This window comes from Micropterus dolomieu, linkage group LG03 (genome assembly GCF_021292245.1).
Source record: "Micropterus dolomieu isolate WLL.071019.BEF.003 ecotype Adirondacks linkage group LG03, ASM2129224v1, whole genome shotgun sequence".
Classification (NCBI taxonomy): Eukaryota; Metazoa; Chordata; class Actinopteri; order Centrarchiformes; family Centrarchidae; genus Micropterus; species Micropterus dolomieu.
In genome coordinates this window covers 6,879,941-6,900,540 of record NC_060152.1, presented here as the reverse complement: position 1 = coordinate 6,900,540, position 20,600 = coordinate 6,879,941, and the positions used below count along the sequence as shown (strand labels likewise).

At 38.8% G+C, this 20,600-nt stretch overlaps 1 long non-coding RNA gene across 1 annotated transcript; it reads left to right on the top strand.

Annotated features, from left to right (window-relative positions):
* Window positions 1-1,253: 1,253 nt before the first annotated feature.
* Window positions 1,254-5,558, top strand: LOC123969024. Its single transcript, XR_006824610.1, has 3 exons — window positions 1,254-1,378; window positions 4,973-5,165; window positions 5,267-5,558. It is a non-coding gene; the product is annotated as an uncharacterized LOC123969024 (long non-coding RNA).
* Window positions 5,559-20,600: the final 15,042 nt, after the last annotated feature.

Genomic DNA, 20,600 nt, shown 5'->3' with positions numbered 1-20,600 from the left:
AAGTTACAGCAACTGAGACGGTGAAGAAGCTGTGTACGAAGCAAACAATGGTAGATGTGTGCTAACGAGAGCTGGCTGCCCCTGCCTGCATCACTATAGGCTAGTAAAAACAAACTCCACATTTGCTTTGTACCGTTACATCATTTCTTGCAGGCTAAAATTGACACTTTGACATAATCCTGGTGGTACACAGGATAGTAATATGGATCGTACACTTGGTAAAGTAATGTGAAAGCCTATAGTGTTTTGCACAGGATAACGCTAGCAAATGCTTAACCTTATCTTGAGCCAACTAAAACACAAAATCACAATATATTTCACATGATTTGCAATAATGTTAGTTACCTGTCCAAGGAATGAAAGGAGGAAAGCCAACTCTGAGTCGGTTTTGTGGGTTTCAAAACAAAGCAGAGCTCTTTCCTGTGACTATAGCCTTTCTGATGTTGACCTTGTTTTCACCCAAAGTCGATTTGATTCTCATTTAGCCTGAAGGGCTCCAGCACATGACACTTTGTTGTTGGTTTTTATCCTCACGTGGATTATGTGTTGGAGTCTGTGTTGGGTTGGGAGCTGGTAGTTTTTTGGTTTAGGCTGACTCCATCTCGTTAGCTGTGGTGTTGTTGCTGTGTGTATGGTACAGGGTCAGAAGGCAAGAGGCTCCGGACCATGCATGCAGTCACAGCCAATGGATTCCCGGAAAATCCGACCCGGAGTCTATATTTAGGATTAGGCACACTCTGTCTGAGGTTACAATCCCTTCACATACAGGCAATAAACAAGGGATTCTCTTCATTAAAAAAAAACTACATATAGCCCCTTTAATACATTCAAGTTTACTACATTTACATTCAGCTGTGGGTGGAAGGTCAGCAACCTAGCCACCTTTCACTTGGGAGAACAGCATTTCAGGTTCCCATGAACAAGTTCCCATGTGAAACAAGATTGATTTGTTTTTTTAATAAAATTAAGTAGTGTTAGCTACGTTAGTTTTGTAGCATTAGCATTAGCATTAGCTAGCTAACTATGTTAGTCTTAAAAGCATCGACAGCCCCCCATAGCTCTAAATCCTTACCCTAACCTTCACAGGGTGTGTGCCTAAACCTAAAGCATGATTTATACTCCTGCGTAGGGTAGCCAGGCATTTATACTTGTGCATCCGTGTGTCCATCAACCTGCAATTACACCCCCAAACACTAGTCGGCAGTAGCGCTACAGCATCCACTGTATTGACTTTTGCCGGCTGAGCAGGCTAACCGGTTTAGCGCTCCGCTAACGTGAATGGGGGTAAAATTGATGAACCCACGGCCGATCTGCTTGCAGCTGGTGTTCACCTCCTTTGTGAAATTGCCATTTTGGGAGGCATGGACAAACGCCACCGGTAGGGGTGCTATTCCTGGAGGACTTGTTGTCCATTATATCATTTCAATCAGGGTGACACACTGGTTGGTCAGAGCACACAGAAAATATCTTCAAGAGTGACTAACTTTGAGTAACTCTGAGTAACGTTTTAAAACTGTTTTGGTTAATGCTCCTCCTGTGTTAGTAGGTTAATCAGTCCTGTATGTACACCACTTAAAACTAAAGACAGTAAACACACAGAAAGCAACCAAACTGGACCAGTTTTATTGACATGAAACTATGCTGTCAACATAAATGTGAGAATGATAGACTGTAGTCAGTATTCTACAAGTAGGAGTTTTAAGTTAGAATTTTTGCCTTGTCATCTGTGAGAATAAGTAACATGCCATGATCAGCATCCATCTCTATTAGAAGCTCAACTTGAAAAGAGAGAAAAAAAGTCTGGTACAAACACTGGCCAAATCAGAGGATAGCAGCAAAAACACAGTGATAACTGTGTGTTTGAACTTGGTAATTGGTTGGGCACTCGGTAGGCAATACAACAGAGGACCTACTGAGTGTGGTGTGTGTTTCCCAAACCCACTGTGCAGCCTCATAGAGTACAAAGGCAGAGAATGAACTTCAGAGGGTTTTAATGCCTGAAGAGAAGAATATGGACATTAAATTATCAGGGGAAAACAGCAGGGTGTGAAAAAAGAGCCTTCTAAAGCCTGCGAACGCAAATGTACATACAGGCTGCTTCTGACACGGAAACCTGGCCAAATTCACAGGCTCCTTTATTCTGAGCTTCACACTGATACTCTCGCCGTTTGTGTGTGTGTGTGTGTGTGTGTGTGTGTGTGTATGTACATGAATATACTGTATGTGTGCACATGCTTTACTTTTTTAATTGGAATTTAAAGCAGTACGCTACCATAATACACATTCACACTTCCTTTTCTTGCATTGAAAAAGGACATATTTGTGTACATGTACTTTAAAAACTAGACTTACAGTAAATCTGTTATGAAAAAACAACAACACTGTAGCTCATTTACTGCATCTGAGAGACAAGTTTTACATCACTAAATACATTTATTTTACTGTAATTATGGATCATAAAATGTGCCCCTAAGCCAAGACAGCTTTTGTTAGACACAAGTAGGTGCAAACTCAACTATTAGTTATCAGTGGAACAGTTACAGGTTTGTCCCTTGAAAGCATTTTGTGCATTCTTTCTAAAGGTAATGCTTTCTGTTTCGTCAAAATGCAAATAAAAACTAAAAACTGTAAAATATTGAATTTCTCTTGTCATGGAAATGTATTAATTAATAGTCTCATTTATTAAACATGATCACAAAAAAAATACATTTAATTCCCACCATTGCGTCCAGTGTTGTGGCTCTCATGATTGACAGCTATAACGTGGTTTAAAATAGCTTGGAAATTCTGCATGTTCTGCATTACACAGCAGCACCAATAAGGCCTTAGAGGGTCTCTCCAAATAGTCTGAATTTCAAAGTGAGCAAAAAAAACAAGCACAATGGGAAATAAAAGACTATAGCTAAATGAAAAGAATCACTCTTACAGCTTTACACACACACACACACACACCTTATTAATCTTTAATATCTTGTCTTGCTTCCCTTTCTTTTCACCTCTCTCTCCTGCTCTCTCTCCCTCCAGTTTATCTCTTCTGAAGCAATTATACCCAAGAGGACCGAGCACATAGGACATGCTCCCACTACCTAGAGCAATAATATATCATTACATACTAAACATATAGCAGCTACGCAAACAGCTTTTATTGCTACTCCAGGGCGAGTGCTATTTATAAGCACCAGTATAGCCACAGAGATCACTCCTCTACCTGAGCTGTATTTGTGTGTTTGGATATCACTTTAGATTTTCCCACTTTTCTTAGAGTACTTGTGTGCTGAAATAATGTCAATTTGTCCATTTTTTCCATTTAATTTCAATAGCTTCATATTGACATTAGGGGGTGCTGGAATTCTTTAGAGTTGAGTGATGAGGTGTTGGATTTGAAGCAGTGTTGAAAACTGACTACTGTATGTGATATTATTTTTTAAAACATCCTGCATTTATTAGAGGTTTTATTTACATTTAGTTTCAACAACTGTCAGCTGTTCAATTAATTTTTTTTATTACACTAAATTAATTAATAATGGTGATAATGAAAATGACAACAAGACAGAATTTTTAAATGTGCAAACCATGTTTATAAAAATCCTGTTTATAGAAACCCAATTATTGTGAAGATGTTTGTGCAATATTTAATTTTTAAAAATTAAATTCTTTACACTTAATCCAATAAAATATTTTAGAAGGATTCCTCTCAGTAAACAAACCTGCTCTGCCGTCTAAACTGGAATCAAACGTCTTCTGTATCTGCCACAAAAAACCTCTTTCATACTTGCTGGAAAAAAAAAAAACTTCTACTAAGTAACTTATTCAAAGTACAACTCATGAATTATTTAAGAGAACACATTTCCCCTTGTTTATTTATATATACATATGTATAAAATATCATTTATTCTAAGAGGGTCTATAAATCAAAAGTATTCCCAGAGAATAACAGATAAGTGAGGTTATTGTGCAATGAGGCCAGCTGGTGGTAATAATTTAATGACGTTTTACAGGCGCTATAAAGACAGCAAACAGATGTGGCATTAAGGATTATAAAGTTGGTAAAACTTTTAACAAGTGCTATGTATTTCGGTGGTACAACAGCACAACCCCTAGAATAAAAGGAATTTACACATCCTTCAATTCCAAAGCTATCAATCACATGCGTGTTATTCCCCTGGGAGCGTCTTTACATGCATATTTATCAGCTCAACATGCTAATTCCCGCTGCTATACACCCGCCAGGCACGTCTCCAGGCGTGTTTATGACTCGTAATTGTTGATATCCTTTGATATATTTCTCTCAACTAAGACATCATTTGGTTTTTGTGGTCGAAAGTCAATGAGGCACAATGACCCGAGCTTTCAATTCAAATTTACAGTTCAATATCTATTATACGCTATTCAGTGCCTGGAGAGGAAGCCTCTTTCAAAGCAGAGGGGGGGGATTCAACTGTACTGTATAGCACTTATTAGCAGTTATGCTCATCTCAAGGTTAGTTCCTTGATTGAAAAAGAAGTAATATAAATAAATGAACAAATAAAATAAGCAAAATTGAATTATTATTGCAGGGAAACAGCTCTGTATTTCATGCTTTTTAGCAGGAGTTTGCTTGTCAGAGTGTTGTACCTCAGGGAAAAGTAAATAAATAAAATGCATGTTTGTGGTAAACTTCCATAACTTGGACGTTGCTCACAGGAGCTGTGAATAGTTTATCATCTTATGCCAAACAACTAATTGTGAAAAACTTTCTGCGGTATAAGACACATGTGCCATATTGTTGCAAGATCTAAGATCATCAACATGCATTTACATTGCTAAAGAGCATATATGGCAGATGAAGCATTTCAGCATAAATTCAGAGCTACATTGGAGAATGAGTGGGAGATCTCTCTTGCTTGCACGCTCTCTTCTCTTTCTTCCTGTTTTCTTTATCTTTCTTCCAGTCCCTCATCCTCTCCCCTTCCTTTTTCGCTTTTCCCGCAGACATCTGCCGACAAGCGCACACCTCCAGGGAACCAACATCTGAGAAATGCAATTTGAGCATTTCAGTGCCACAAAGAAAAGACAAACAATGCTGGAAAAACGAGGGGATAAACACGCTGCCGAGTTGATGCTGGACAAACATGTCGCGTTCTCTCCAATTCACAAATGGCCCTGCTACGTTCAGCGCTCACAGGTGTGGAAATTCAAGGACAAACTTGATTGCGCCCGTGGCCGCTGTTGTTGTTTCTGGGTTTGTTTACTTGTCGTGCTTGTCTCTCTACTATTGTTTGACAGATCCCCCCCTCAGGGATGCGGTCCTTTAAGATGACAGGAGAAGGATGTGTGCTCTTAAAAGAAGAGAACAAGGGAATTAGTCTTCATCAAACGCTGATCTTGGAGAAGAAAATCAGCAAGCAGAGAAGTCAGGTCCACAGGCCAAGTTGTTGAAGCAGCAGCTCAGGGGAATTGAACGGTTCATTAATGTCTTTTGGCCTGAGAGAGCTACAAGAACTGGAAAAAGATAATTTGACAGTTTTATTGACTGTGATTGTAAGTTTGACCAAATAAAGGCACTCGTTTGCGACAACTACCCTATTTAAGTTTTAGCTGCATAGCAAATGCACTAATAAAAGCCTTTTCAGAAAGTTCATAGATTTTCAAAGAGAAAAAAAGAGATGGCTCTCATGCAGTCTGAGTGGAGAGTCATTTCTTACAATATGGACATTGTCAGTGGCTCCTTAAAGACAAATAAGTGGGTGTCACTGCAGAAATTACTTTCCATGATGAACTACATAGCCATCATCAGCAATGACACAGCGTCATTCACATCAACAACACAGGTGCATGAAAAATGGAATGGGCTGGCAGGAAAATGAATTATTAATGACACATTTAAGTATTATAACAGAAAATCAATGAGCATACCTGGTGTAATTAACATGCACAATGTTTTCCATAATCCAGCACAGTATAATTATGCCTCTCTATTCCAGAACACGTTAGCATTAGCTTTTTCTAAAGCACACAACACCTGTTTATTTGGTTTGCTTGTTCTCTGCCTTCCTTTTTTCCCCTGTAATGATAAATAGGCTGCAAAATGTTATTTAGCTACGCTCCGGTGTTGGATGTGGACCTACAGTCATTTGAAGCTGGCCGCAGACCTTAAGCTCAAAACCTAAAGGGATCAAAACTGTGTTGTTAAATTGCCTGTTTTAACAAAATGGCTTTGTGTTTCTTTAGCCTCTTTAGTCTGTGTTCTGACCAAAAGCAATGTATTTATTTTTACTCCTTTTCAAGTTAATACATACATAATTTAAGTTACTAAATAGATTGCTACAAGCCCTTAGTGCTTATTTTGCTGGTTAACAAAATATCTGCCACCACACATGTACATTTTATGTATTTCATGTGGTGCTATTGATTCAGATTGAAGGGTTGGGGTGTGGGCTTATCTCTGTATACTGTAACATGTCCACTAATCACTGATTACCACCGTCTGTTTGTGCTGTGACCAGTGGCAGTGTACAAGATTTCCCATCGTTCCTGAAGGATGCTGGGGAACAGCTTGAGCGGAATCCAACACGGGACTGGGATTTTTGGCAAGTCAAACTTTATCAGCACAAACATGCGCAAAATGAAAACAAACACAACCCAGACTGCTAATTACCATCCGCTTGGACCTCTGTCCTCTATTTTTCTCAGAGAGACACAAAATGGCCGACTGCACCGTGCACTTCACTAAAAATCAGAGGAGGCTGCTGCTGTTCACTCTGTCCAAGGGACAACCCTTGTCGCCTGGGTAATACAGGTTGACACACTGGTACCCCCAGTGATTTTTCAATCCTATTATTTCATGTGCAAAGTTATAAATTACACGACTGACACCAGTCTGGTATCTTCTGGGCCATGTGGCCTGAATCAACGCCAAATCCTGTGCCACTAATTTTACTAATTGCCTGAGCCTGGCCAACACTTTTCATTGGTGTGGCGCCTACAGTGTCACAGGAAGCTAATGAGCGCTAAATAATGTATGTGAACCTCTCTAATTGCTTCATTTCTCATTTTGCTTACCAATTCTCATATCATGGTTAGGGATGCCAATTTTTTTTTTTTTGCCGATGATTCTAACAGTGGTTAATACTAATAACTCCACCAGTCTGTCAAAGGGCAGAGCCTGGAGAAAATGAAGCTTGTCACAGCACTGTATTATATTTTATAATAGAGAAACACATGATGGCTGGGAATGTATTTATACATATATTATTTCTCAAATAATCCTCGTCCTAATGTGAAATATTCAGACAGAATCTGAACTCCAACCAGCCCTCTTCGGGTAAACACTGGATTATTTTGGATGCGCTCATTGATGCATACAGCATCATCAGGTAAGGCAGCGTATGCCAGCATGTGCCACCTGGGGCTGTGTGTGCTTATGTATTTTTGTGTCTGCACTTGTGTGATTGTGTATATACAGATTGTATTTGTGTGCTTCTCTGTGTGTAACTCTAGCTCACACAGACAGGCATATGGGTGTCTTATAGCATGTGTGTGTGTCTGTGAGTGTGTGTATGACTGTGTTGTTTCCCACTCTGGCTAAGTTCCCACTGCAGCACCCGTTGGCCACCTCTCCTCCCAGTCCTATCAACAGGGAAGCTGTAATTTAGCAGCAAATTTGATCATCCAAATAGCTGAATATTTAATGGTATTAGAGCGCTTGGTAAAAAAGCTGTATTATTTATTTACTCCCTATAGTGTAACCTCTATTCAGGCAACTCCAGGTGGTCCTGTAAATATACTCTATCTGACACACGTGTTAAATTATTGACCGATAATTTATCATAATTCATGTCACTGAAAACTCAATAATGCTCTCCAGGACCTTACCACCTCCTCCTGCTTGTGACCGAAGCAGAGACTGTCGCCTGTCAAGGTGGTGAGAAGGTCAATGCTACCATAAGAACAACATGGATAGATTAAATCAAATTTACTGTGTATCAAGGCTGCAGTTAAAGTTTGAATCAAAGGACCAAAAAACAGTTTAATGTCAAAGTGCTTCATACATTGGAAAGCGCTTGATCATGGTTACAGTGATCAGCAACTTATATGGATCAAACAGCTCGGGGCAAAATCATTCCTATACAGATGCTGTTTTAATACTTTGCTTAAAGTAATCAAGTAGTCCGCTTACATTGTTCATTTTGGGTCTTTTCATACATAACGCATACGGGGAAAAAATTTGTAATTTTTAATAAAGAGTTTTTGTTTTCAAACTCGGCTACCAGTTTGGCATTGATAGTCTACAGTTAATTTTAAGGCCTGGGAAAAAATTTAAAATGCACTGAAGCCAAATTTTATACATTTAAGAAAGTTAAGCAGGAACATTGATATTGATACAAAGCCTAACTTTAACTTTAAAGAGATGATAGTAATAATAGTAATTAGCTTTGAATGCATAGAAGCATATAGTGTCTAACAGAAGAAATTCCTTAAACTGAAAAAAACAACATAATTTAAATTTCTTCATTTTGTACATCTTTACAAAAGACATTATCCAGACAGGTCCAAGTCAAAACAGACGCGAGACATGAGTCCAAAACATATCACAAAGTGTTCTTAAAGACCAGATTCCCTATAACAAAGACAACAAGGGTGGTTTCCAAGCTGTCAAGATGTTTATTTCTACCCACAACAGCTTCAAAACCACCTGCAGCTGCAGCCTTCTACTTTCTGTGATGGATATAATGTTAGGTAGAGAGTCTGAAGTGAAATGCAGGTGGCACACTGGGTTGATGTAGTTTTTAGAGTTTGTAATGTGCTTTTTTTGTCTTCTATTTATTGCCACATTACCACAACTCTGGGTCATGTATAAAGTAGGAAACAATGTCAATCATTCAACATAAAATTCAGGAAATGTGTGCAAAGTCTGAAACCCATCTTGGTAACACCCATACAACATTAAGGACAAGTAGACAATAAAGGGACTGGTGTTTGTGTTATGCCATGTTGCGGAAGTAATGTTAAATTATTTTAAAATGTAGTGTTTTCAACATTTAAAAGCTTAGTTATGGAAATAGGTTAGACTGGTTGATTAGATTACTTAATAGTAGTATTTGTACTATCATCTCCATGTTATATTTAACTTGTATTAAAATGTATTAGAAGTCACTTGTTATGCACATTATTTGTATTTAAAAAGTACTTCTTTATAACTTCTATAACTTGCACACACCTTGTCAAAACCTGGTGCCGACATTGAAATTATTATAAATAAATAATTAGTCATTTAACTGACGCTTTTATCCTAAGCTACTTACAATTGCTATATATGACAGAGGTCACACACCTCTGGAGCAACTAGGGGTTAAGTGTCTTGTTCAGGGACACATTGATGGATGTCACAGTGGGAATCAAACCCGGGTCTCCCACACCAGACGTATGTGTCTTATCCGCTGCAGCATTTCCCACAGTGCAACTTGAGCTTTGGGCTGCGAGCCTCAAGCAGAGATGAGGAGCTGGCTACAGAGTTCTGGTAAAGCTCACTTCGTTCTAACTCGACGACAGATTTTCCTTTTTTTTTTTTATGCTTACTTCAAGTGACATCACTTCAAGCAATTTATTAGATTTCACAAGTCACATCACACAGTGCTTTAAAAGTGCGGTACACTTTTACACCATTGCTTTATATTGAAATTGGATTTCAGATTCTGCAATTTTGCAGTTGTTTAGATAAATAGTTCTCCAATACTGCAAATAAGAATTACCAATATAGATCCATGTACTTGTCCAGATAGCACTGACTGACTGAATACCTGGTATTTTGATTATTTGACATTTTATCCTGACTAGTAAAATCTTCCTTATTAAAACCCATATTAACTGGTTCTCTTATATAGTGTTTTCTTTGATTCAGTCTCTTCTAAAGGACTTGTCTTCAGTAAAGTGCTGGATGAATAAAGATTTTTTAATTGATTGACTGACTGACGAAAGGGATCTTGTGGCACATTAGAACAACATAGATCTGCAGTGGCGATTGTTTAGGGATAATGAAAAATAGTGGTGTGTTGAGAAAAATGTCTAAAAATACAAAATACTCTTATTATCCATTAATGACAACACAGTACAGTAGTCATAGTCTCTAATGCAACACCCAAACAGAATGTCACTGGCAGTGAACACAACATTGCATCCCTTAATAGGATTGTGTCTGTATAGCAATTTGTCAAGCCAAAATATCCAGTATTTATGAGACAAATATAGCACATTGGAACAAGTAAGGGAGAGAGAAATCACAAAATAGTCAATAGGATTAACCAAAGCATAAACTAAATGCTCCTTGATGTGTCATCGATAAAAGGATTTTTGATTATTCGTCACCATAAAATGCGTGGCAAGATTGTCATGCTGTCATTGTATTACTGTATCCCCTTTATCTGTCTGTCAATCTAGCCGCATTAGAATCTGGGCGCTGTTTTCTCCCCCGCCTTGTTTTTAAAAAATGGATTTAACACACAGTCTGCATTTAGAGTGCAAAAAACAGATTACCTCATCGCCTCGGGTCGACGTTGCGTTAATAAATGGTGAACTTCCATAAATGTACCCTCGCCAAAACACACAATGTCATCTTCAATTAATCCATCTGCAATCAATACGTTGGATTTGACACTTTGCACATTAGTCACCATGAATAATTTTATTCACAAACAACAACAAAGACCCAGCAGACAGCCACAATTCCTTTATTGGGAAATAAGCAATAGTACGGTTTGTTTAGTAGCTCATAGAGTAATATGGGTTGTCTGAGTTTTGTACATAGTCTATACTATATGTTGTAAGTTGGATTCTTTCTACAGCTGATGTGCGATAAATCCAAACTGACTCATTGTACCTCACTTCGGTGAATGACAACTACACCAAACATTTGAGCAAATAACGTTTACTTTTTATGCAATATAGATTAATTGGAACAATTTTTTCTTCGTGTATTTTTACACACACATTGCCCCTCTATATTATCACATTTACATGCTGAAAACACACCAGTAAAACAACAACAGTACATCAAATCAGCTTTAATGAGTATGTATATTTTTCATGAACCAAAGTTATGGTTGTGCTATTGTAAAAACTGAACTTGAACTTAAATTGCCATAACTCTAACTGTAATGCAAATGAGTTTTGACTGCATTTCAATACAGAAACTTAGCTCTATGCTCCGCCTTTATCTGTTCACATCTTACGCAAATAAAAATATAAATAAAGCTTTAGACAACACAATGTTATATTCATTAAGCTTCTACATATGCATGAATGTCTTTCTCCCTGGCTTCCGTTAATTAACAAGCTAAGTAGCCATATAATGTCATATATGACAGTCTATCAGATAAAAGCAGCAATGCATTTTATATTTGTATGATTTAAACCAACTCAACAATTGAAATGTCCATTCAAACTGTAGCTACCTCTTTTTAACTGCTGAAAGTGGAATAAAATCGTTTTGGACATGAAAGCTGCACTAATCAGTGTTGACAATGGTATATGTGAATGGTGATTTAGCTGTGAACCCCCAGAGAATTATCAACCACATCTGCAGTTCCCCTTAGCTGTATGGAGTGTTTTAGCCTCTTTCAGTTCATTTTGTGGGGCCCGAATTGTCCAAACACGGACATTCTTCCTGGACTAGGCTGGGTTGACAGACATTTCTTGTAAAATGAGTTGGTTGGGGTCACATAGAACCAAACTTATTCAAAAATCCATCTGATATGTTTCATATAAAAACGACACCTGGTGAAATACAATAATGACCCTGTGTGGCTATGAAAAAAAACAAAATTATGCTGATTGGAAACATTTCATGCACTATTGCTTGGTTCTTTATATCACAATAAAGCTCAGAGAACCATCTGACTCTGCTGCAAAGAACATTTTTTTTTCGTAAAAATGCTCTTTAGAGCTCTGTAAAAAAAAGTTCTGCAGTGGTGCAAGCCTAAAGAAACATGTTTTAAGTAAAACTTTGGTTTTACTTTTTTGGTTAAGTGCTTTCATCAACCTTGAGTCCACATGCAGGCAGCTGTTTCAAGCTAAAAGCTAAGATAAACCTTTAAACACTACCTGCTCAGCACCAAACGGCACACAATAACTAGCTGGTGAACACATGTGGAATTTAGCAGCTAAAGAGCCAAATATTTCCATTTGGAGTTGTTAAAACAGAACTACAATGAGGATACAAATTGGACTTTTTTCATTTTGGTTTCAACACGACCCCAGAATAATGCAAATGTTGCTCTGTATCTGCTGGATGGATAAACAAGCAACTAACTGCTAACACGTTACCAAAACATCTGTAAAAGGTGATGATATATTAGTGTTCCAGACTGAACACAAAGAGAACTTTGGGGGCCATGCGATTGCATACAAAGTGAATGACTTTAATGCACACAAATTTAGGTGAAGGTTCATCTGCAAGCTTAATATTTCAACTTGAGCAAAAAAATGGGGCTCATATTAAGGTTTTAACTTCTGACTCCACATTATCATAAACAGACAAGAACTGGAGAAAAAAACATACAGAACTGGAGTTCCTGGGGAGTTCTGACATCTGTCAGAGTCTGAGCTGTCACAAACACACACACACACACACACACACGTTGGGGAGGACATGCTAGGTAGATAACGCTAATGTCTCTACAGTTGGTATATTGGTTGTTTGGGAATACGGACAGCAAAACACTCCACTGTTCAAATTGGAATGAAAACGGAAATAACTTCATGCAAAAATTTGCTTTGCATTCTGTCTGAAAACACCTTCACACTGCAGAGTACAACCCCTCTACAGACTTCCAGTGCTTATTTTGATAAAAGGGACATTATGACATTGAACAAACAGAGCTTGTTTTTGTTTATCTATAATATAAAAGAATATTTCCTTTTGAAAGTTCGTCTACAAAATCACTATAAAGATAGTATTAACATACAGGTGTGTTTCATGATGCATCAGTTTTAAATAAGTAGAATTTGGCCACAATATGCAAGCTGTAACAAGGCAATGGGATCAACCAGGGAAACACAAAGGCAAAAAGCTTTTCCAGTTGACAGAAAAAAATAAAAAAGTACATTAAAAACAACAAGTTGATCTAAGCCTTGACAAGTGAAATAAACGTTTTGAATAATTTAACTAAAGCAAACATTTCTTGTTAATTTTGGGCTAATTATAGCCATGCTAGTGGAGAAGGTTGGCAATTTAAGCTCTTGGGCTCTGCTTGTCACAACGACTCCTTGAAGCTTCATTGACTGCCACAAATAATGTGTGCACTTTCTTAATAAAAATTTGCCTCGCAATCAGGAGTTCAAAGGGAATTCTGGGTGGCTGTGGATTAGGCAGTCAACATTACACTACACTGGCTGTGGATTGTTGTGGCAAAGAAGCACTAGCACAAATCACACTGGTCAAATTATAGCCTGTTTAATGTTTTTCAGATGATAGCAATGAGGAAATATGGTGATCTAGAACTAATCTACCCTTTGTTAGCTCCATGGGTGAGACCTAGGCAATATTCACGGCTCCACACTGTGAACTGAAGAAGCCTAAATAACTGAGAGAAAATGGTATTTAATGAGCCAACATCAAGGCCCTCAAAGGCTGTGAAGCCAACATTATCAAGAGGATGCAGGTGAGTACAAGTGGATACAAGCATGGCATGGTTTGAATAGATGACACCATGTTCCACATTTATTTCTACAAATTTGATGGGAAATGACTCAGACCTAGCATGACACTGCTGATCACTGAGTATGCTATGTATTTGAAGCAAATGTACCCTCTAGCATAACAAGCAAAATGTGGACTGGTGAAATCGCAAGTTCCTCTGCAAACAGCGACACATTTTAAAAGAACCTGGCTACACTGTTTTGTATTTGTAGAGGTTGGAAATGAAATATATTATGTATTACAAGTAAAGCAGCTGTAAACAATATTTTTTAATAATGAATCAAATGACAATGTAAAAAAAAACAATATGACAATGTGAAAAGGATCGCTCTTGGTAATAAACCAGCTTCATGGAGCAGGAGTTCTTATGCAGACAGTCTGGGTGCAGGAGGTGGTCGAAGACAGAACCCCTCTGGAGAACAGCGGCGGAGACAGACCCCTCAGGAGGTCGGGTTGGAGGCCTGGCCATGTTACAGGAGATCAGGACCAGAGTCTGTTGTCTGGAGTGTGGGACCAGAGGTTGGCAACAGTGCAGCAGGACTGGAGGCCTGTGGCTGGAGTGCAGGAATGGAGGCTGGTGACAACTGGGAGACAGGCAGGTGAGCTAGGAAACAGCTGCCGTCCAGGCTCAGAAGATAGCTGCAGTGCAGGAACTTGACAGTTCAAGAGCATGGGATTATGGCAGTTCGTGATGAACAGGACATTGTTGCAATGGGAAGTTTCTGGAGCAGCAGCGCATTCTGTACTCTTCAGCTAAATTGAACTTTCTGCAAAACGGCCCAACGACAAACCGTTGTGTCACATAGCCACGTCAAGCCATTGGAAATAATGGGTTTTAATGCGCAGTTGTGCTGTTGTTGCATTGTGTCTGAAAGGGCCTTTATAGGTCTGAACGCACTGTAATAACTGAAGATGAATGATTAATGTATCAACATTTGTATCAACTAGATCTCTAATCTGGATTTTTAAGTCAATCTGATCAGTGTGATCTAACCCTGTAAAAGGACATGATCCAGTTGTCTATTAAACAACCACACAAACACTTTTTCAACCTTGTGGAGGAAAGTTAAAGCAATCTTGTAATAAAATTGTGCTGAGAAATAGGCAGAGCAAAAGCAGATACTGCTCCATAAAAGCAACACCCAAAGAAACACCAGACAACAACAAACAGGGACCTAATGAAAATCATACAGTAACAAAGATGCTATCCCTTTTGGCAAACATATATAAAAGCCTCAGGGTGCTGATAAACTAAAACAGTGTAGATGGGCAACACTCCCAGCAGTTATCAACAAAATGAAAAATCATATCAAATGTTTCCTGGCAACAAGAAGTCCCTCAGTGTTCGAAGCAACAGTCTTGAGGCAACTCCAAGGATGCTGTTGCTCTTCATATCAACCAAAATGTTTTATTTATTTTTTTTGTTGTCTGCAGCTTGACTTTTTTTTTAATTGGATAAAGAATAAGTCAACTCCACTTCCTACATTTCCAACATTTTTGAAGGGTCAATTCGTTTCTCTTTGAGCATCTGCACTGAGAAAGTGTGTGACAGCTGTTTGTCTGATTGGACATTCCAAGTGTTTCATTTACAGTTTGCATGCCATGTTGTGAAACAGATTTTGACACATTTCCATGCTGATGCATTTCTAGTTATCTGCACATATTGTTTATTTGCCTTTCAATATGAGAGAGTTGTTGAGAAAGAAAGAGACATGAATATTCAGGCAGGTACACTGATACGTTGATGTTAAACCTATTGCTCATTTAAAGGGGCTAAAACGCACACGATACCATTTCTTTGTCTGTCTCATAAACTAAGAGACAGAAAGATAGCTAGCTAGCTAGATAAATAGTTGGAATACTAGCAGCTCTACAGACTTGAACCTTAAGTGCAGAAGCAGACGATGCATAATCTATCTTCAGCTATGACACATTTACTGCAAATGGTGATGCAATCAACTCTTGTGGTTTAAAGCTAAAGATAAACCAGGTCAACTGAATATTCCTTGTGGCTTGTGGTAAGGCTTTGACTTATGCATTATATAGTCACAGTGCCCTGCCACACAAAGCCCTGTCGGCATGCACTGCAGTCTGCTTCATTTCTCTGTCCCCCTGGAGTTGCTTCCAACTCGCCCTTTTTACCCCGTTCCACGTTTGCAGCTGCAGGTGGCGTTTGCGTACAATATTTAACAGATTCACACATGCCTTTGCCTCCCCCTACACCCTCCACTCCGCTATCCCAGCGGGTCCCTGCATGGCGTTTGAGCTCTGAACAGCATTACCATCAGTCCAGTGTAAATAACATGAAGTGGCAACTCATAAATAGTTAATGATGCAAAAAATCCATGAAGTCGCTCCCCCGGCTCTCTGAGCACTGTGCTGCTGCCGGTTGCTACGTTTCCTGGAGGGTCTTGTGGGGCACCCAGTGTTGGTTTGAATCATTGCCGGTGCCGTGACGAATTCACAGAGCGATTAGTAACAGGTGGTAAAACGCCACAGCAGGTTATTCAAGGCAGGCTGATATCACAGAGCTAACGGTAATTATAAATGTTTGCACTGCATGTCAATAGAAGTAGACATGAACATAAGACCTCAGCAGCAAAAAAGCGATGAGAGCTTTGTTGTTATGCTCAAAGGGAGCTGGCAGTGATGGACAAACTGCAGGCCTGCATGTCTAGAAATGAAGCACAGTGGGGGATTTTGAATGGGATCCACTGCTGCTACTTTTTGAATAATGCAAGTACTCAAATAATCTTCAGTCCTCAGTTCCACCTTGCTATTAAATGACCTCGCCAGCTCTTCCACCAGTAGCTGATAAGGATAGTGGAATTTATGTCAGTACATGAATATAACCGATTTAGGAACAAAGATCATGTTCATGTTGGGTCATTTAGGACATGATCAGTCCTGTCTGACTGTTTATGACAGTGCTGTCTAGTATTAGTGTTACTTCTGCAATGCAAGTGGAAGTATTATGATGCAATACGTCCTTGATTTGTGACATTGCGGACTACTGCTTTTAATGACATCCTCACCAACAGCTAGGTTGCGTTTTTTTACCCTTAAAATGCTTCCTACTTTCTTTCCATACCTACTTCTTTCCATTATTATCTTGAAATTGATTTGATACTACCATCTTGTCACTTCTGCAGTAAAATCAATCAAGCACCTTCAAGGTTTCGTTTTTCATAAAACCCAGGAAGCATTATTGAATCTCCTATAACCTATATTCAAGTCTCTTTGTTTACTTAGTTCCTACATTTTTGTGCCTTCATTTGCGGCTGTTAGTGTTGGGCAATGTGACAATATATAGCGTGAGACATAGATGTATGCATGTCACAGATCTTACTATACCATTTATATTGTGGTAACCATCCCTTCAATATATCTTGGTGTGTTATGCCATTGCATTGCAAATCACTGAGCAGGACTGCTTTAAGTTGAATAAAGGGAAATGCTAGGTTGTTATCTGATTTTTGGATCAATGTGTTGATCAATGTGTTGAAGTACCTTGATTTGTGAGGTATTTAATGTTTGTGTTTTGTTGACATTCGGCTTTAACTTCAAATTGTTTGGGGTCCCAAATAGTTTCTGTCAAGAATCTTAAAATATAAATACATAAATAATTATAAAATTAATTCTTAAATACATGAATAAATATATTATTGAAATCATGTTTGCTCACATAAAGCATGTGCTGCAGTGTGTGTGCTTTCCGGCGTTTGGGGAATCTGGGGAATCCAGTCACACGTTTACTGATGGCTTTTTCAGAGGTGTGTCAAGCAGGCCAGAGACTCTTGAATTTCCTTCAGAACTCTTCAAAGTAAAAGCTCTTAATAAACTCGACATGAAGCATTGCTGAAAAATATGTTCTTACACTTTTTTTTAAAAGAGGCACAATCACTTAAGAGGAAGCGGTTATGTGCGTAACTGTTGCTGTCATGACTGAGATCTATTTCAGCACCAGCCATTATCAATTTAATTATTTTTTATTTTTCTACTATCAAAGCAATCTGTCTGGTTCTGGCCCGTGGGCCGCCTATTGCTGACCACTGATGTAGAGAGTATTGCCCCTCCTTTTGCCACAAACTGAACTGGCACATTTGATAAATCTGATAAAATATGTCTTATATGTATTATTATGTATTATGTATTACCATAAAGAATTTTTATCATACTAAACAAATTGTTTCATAGGGCTGTCCCAGACTAAAGATTTACATAGTCGAATCATGTGTGTGTGCGGCGATTCCTAGCGGGTGGGGTTACACACAGTAGCTCTGCTTGCAGTCTCTATTCATTAGTCACTGTAACTTATACTGTACATTTACAGCTAAACTGAGGCTTTTAGTTGATCATTTCTCTCTGCTCACCTGCCATTCACTGGTCTTGTGCAGAGTTTTGCGTGCATTCCGTGCAGCCGACAACTGCACGCACGTCGCGATTTCTCGCGGGTGATGAATGATCAGATACATTTATTAAAAGCTTTTTTCTTTTTACATGTTTATTTACAGCATTATATGTTTAAATGTATACTGTAATAGGCATTATATTAACTTACTGAGAGAAAACTGGTAATTCTGTAATGTAAATTCAGACATTGAGCACCCCCATTTCGCCAAAATGGCATGATCCTTGTTTTGCTGAGGAGCTTCGACTATGACAGTCGAATCAGATTCCCCCATCAAAGCATCGGATAGTCGGGGCCAGCCCTAATGTTATATGGTCTACACATGAATATACACCCCATGCAAACACATATATGTATATGTATACTGTATACTGCAATCTCTCTAATAAAGACAGTAATCTGTGTGTGTGCGTGTGTCTGTCTGTCTGTATGTATTTCAATTCTGTCAAGAATTGAATGTTAGCTCAGTCAGTAGTGCACAGGCCTTTCAGTTGAAGAGTTGTGTGTTTGGTCCCCCCTTGCACGAATATGTTTTTTTTCCCTTCCTTCAACAAATTAACTATAATTTACTTCACATGCTCACAATAAAGCATGCGCTGGAGTATGTGCTATATCAATTCAACTCAAAATAAAGCATTGCAGCAAAAAACTTTCTCGGGTTTTTATTTTAAGAGGATGAGAGTAGCTGGTGCTGTCATGACTGGGATCTATTTCAGCACCAGCCACTATGAAAGTATGGGTGAAACCAATGAGAGATGCAGATGGTGTAGGAAGCAGATTGAATTGGCAAAAGAAGAAAGTTCTACTACAGCCATCCAAAGGGACTGTGGCGGTGGAAAACGAACTTGGAGTCATCACAAAGTAAATACAACGACATGCACAATACAAGAGTTATTAACACAGTACAAAATACATACATGTCAGTAGCATCATGTTTTTGCTTTGCATGACTTATAAGACCAAATCAGGAAGCCAAATGCGAGTCTCTGCGTCATCGTTTTTAAAGTCCTCTGTTACACCGGAGTTTTAATTGTTATCATGGATCCACCGCTGTTTGCTTCATAAAGTTAAGTTTAGATTTATTGTCATTTTACCGATACTCAGGTACACAGCTTCTCCACCGTCTGTAATTTATGTGACACACATAATATACAATAATACAACATAACGATGAAGGACACAGAGGAAGACCCATTCACTACAGTATTGTTACAAAGTGTGGCAACAATCTCATTTATAATATTTAGTCCAGCTCACTAACTGTTTCGTTATCATCCAATGCATTTAGCTGTGCTAACATTGTTGAGCCTCTGGAGAAAGATACAAAAATAGTTCTTGAAAAGCGACAGGCGAGCTAACGTGTAACATGTTGGCTAAATGCAGTCAATGTAACTGTATCATGCAACCAGCATGGATTAGTTCAACCTCAAGCCGAAAAAAATATTACTGTAATGTTTCCATGGGAATTTACATGAGTTTCCAGCACTTTGTTTGAAGCACGCATACTCGCACATACTGTACTTGATTGCAATCTAAAAACCGCACTGCTACTGGCCGCTGAAAATTACATAATGCCCCTATGTGTGAGTATGCGTGCTCGCTTGAACTCATGAGCGAGCATAATCCGAAACACAACTACCTTCTTACAGAAATAACACAATAAACGCAGGATCACCAGCATGCAGGCTGTGGCTTTTCACTCAGACATGTTCAGGCTCTGTTACTTCAACGTTCCCGTCTCAGAGGCAGATCAACACCGGTGCCGTACCTTTCATTCAGCGCAGCCAGCCGCATTTCGGCACAATACTCCCGAAAAAAGGCAGAGTGACAGCGGCTGTAGACAGGCAGGGAGAACAGACAGAGCTGGAAACTCAGGTAAACTCCCACTGCAACGTTACAGTAATAGTTTTATCAGCTGCAGGTTAAACTAATCCATGCTCGTTACATGATCACGGTACATTTACTGCATTTAGCCCTGCTACATCGTTAGCTTGCCTGCTGCTTTTCAGTAACCATCTTTACTATCTTTGAATCTGTCACCGGAGGCTCAGCAATGTCAGCACAGCTAAAAGTATTGGATGACAAAGAAACGGTTAGTGAGCTGGCCTGAATATTATAATGCGACTGTCACACTTTATAACAGTTAGACCGCAGTAAGTAACTTTACTGTAACTAGTGATAGTAGATGACTCTTCCTCTGGGTTGTTGTAACCGTTTTGTTGCAGTGTTTTATGTTATATGGGTCACATTAGTTACAGCGACTCGAGGTGGAGAAGCTGTGTACCTGAGTATTGGTAAAAACCATAGACTGTATATAAAAAATACAATAAACCTAAACTGAATGTTACGAAGCAAACACCGGCAGGTCCGAGCTAATGTAGCGTTAGCTGGCTGATCCTGGCTGCATCACTATAACGTTAGTAAACAAATTGCTCCACATTTGCTTTTTACCGTTACGTCCTTTCTTGCAGGCTAAATCAACAGTGGTACACAGGATAGTAACATGGGTAGCG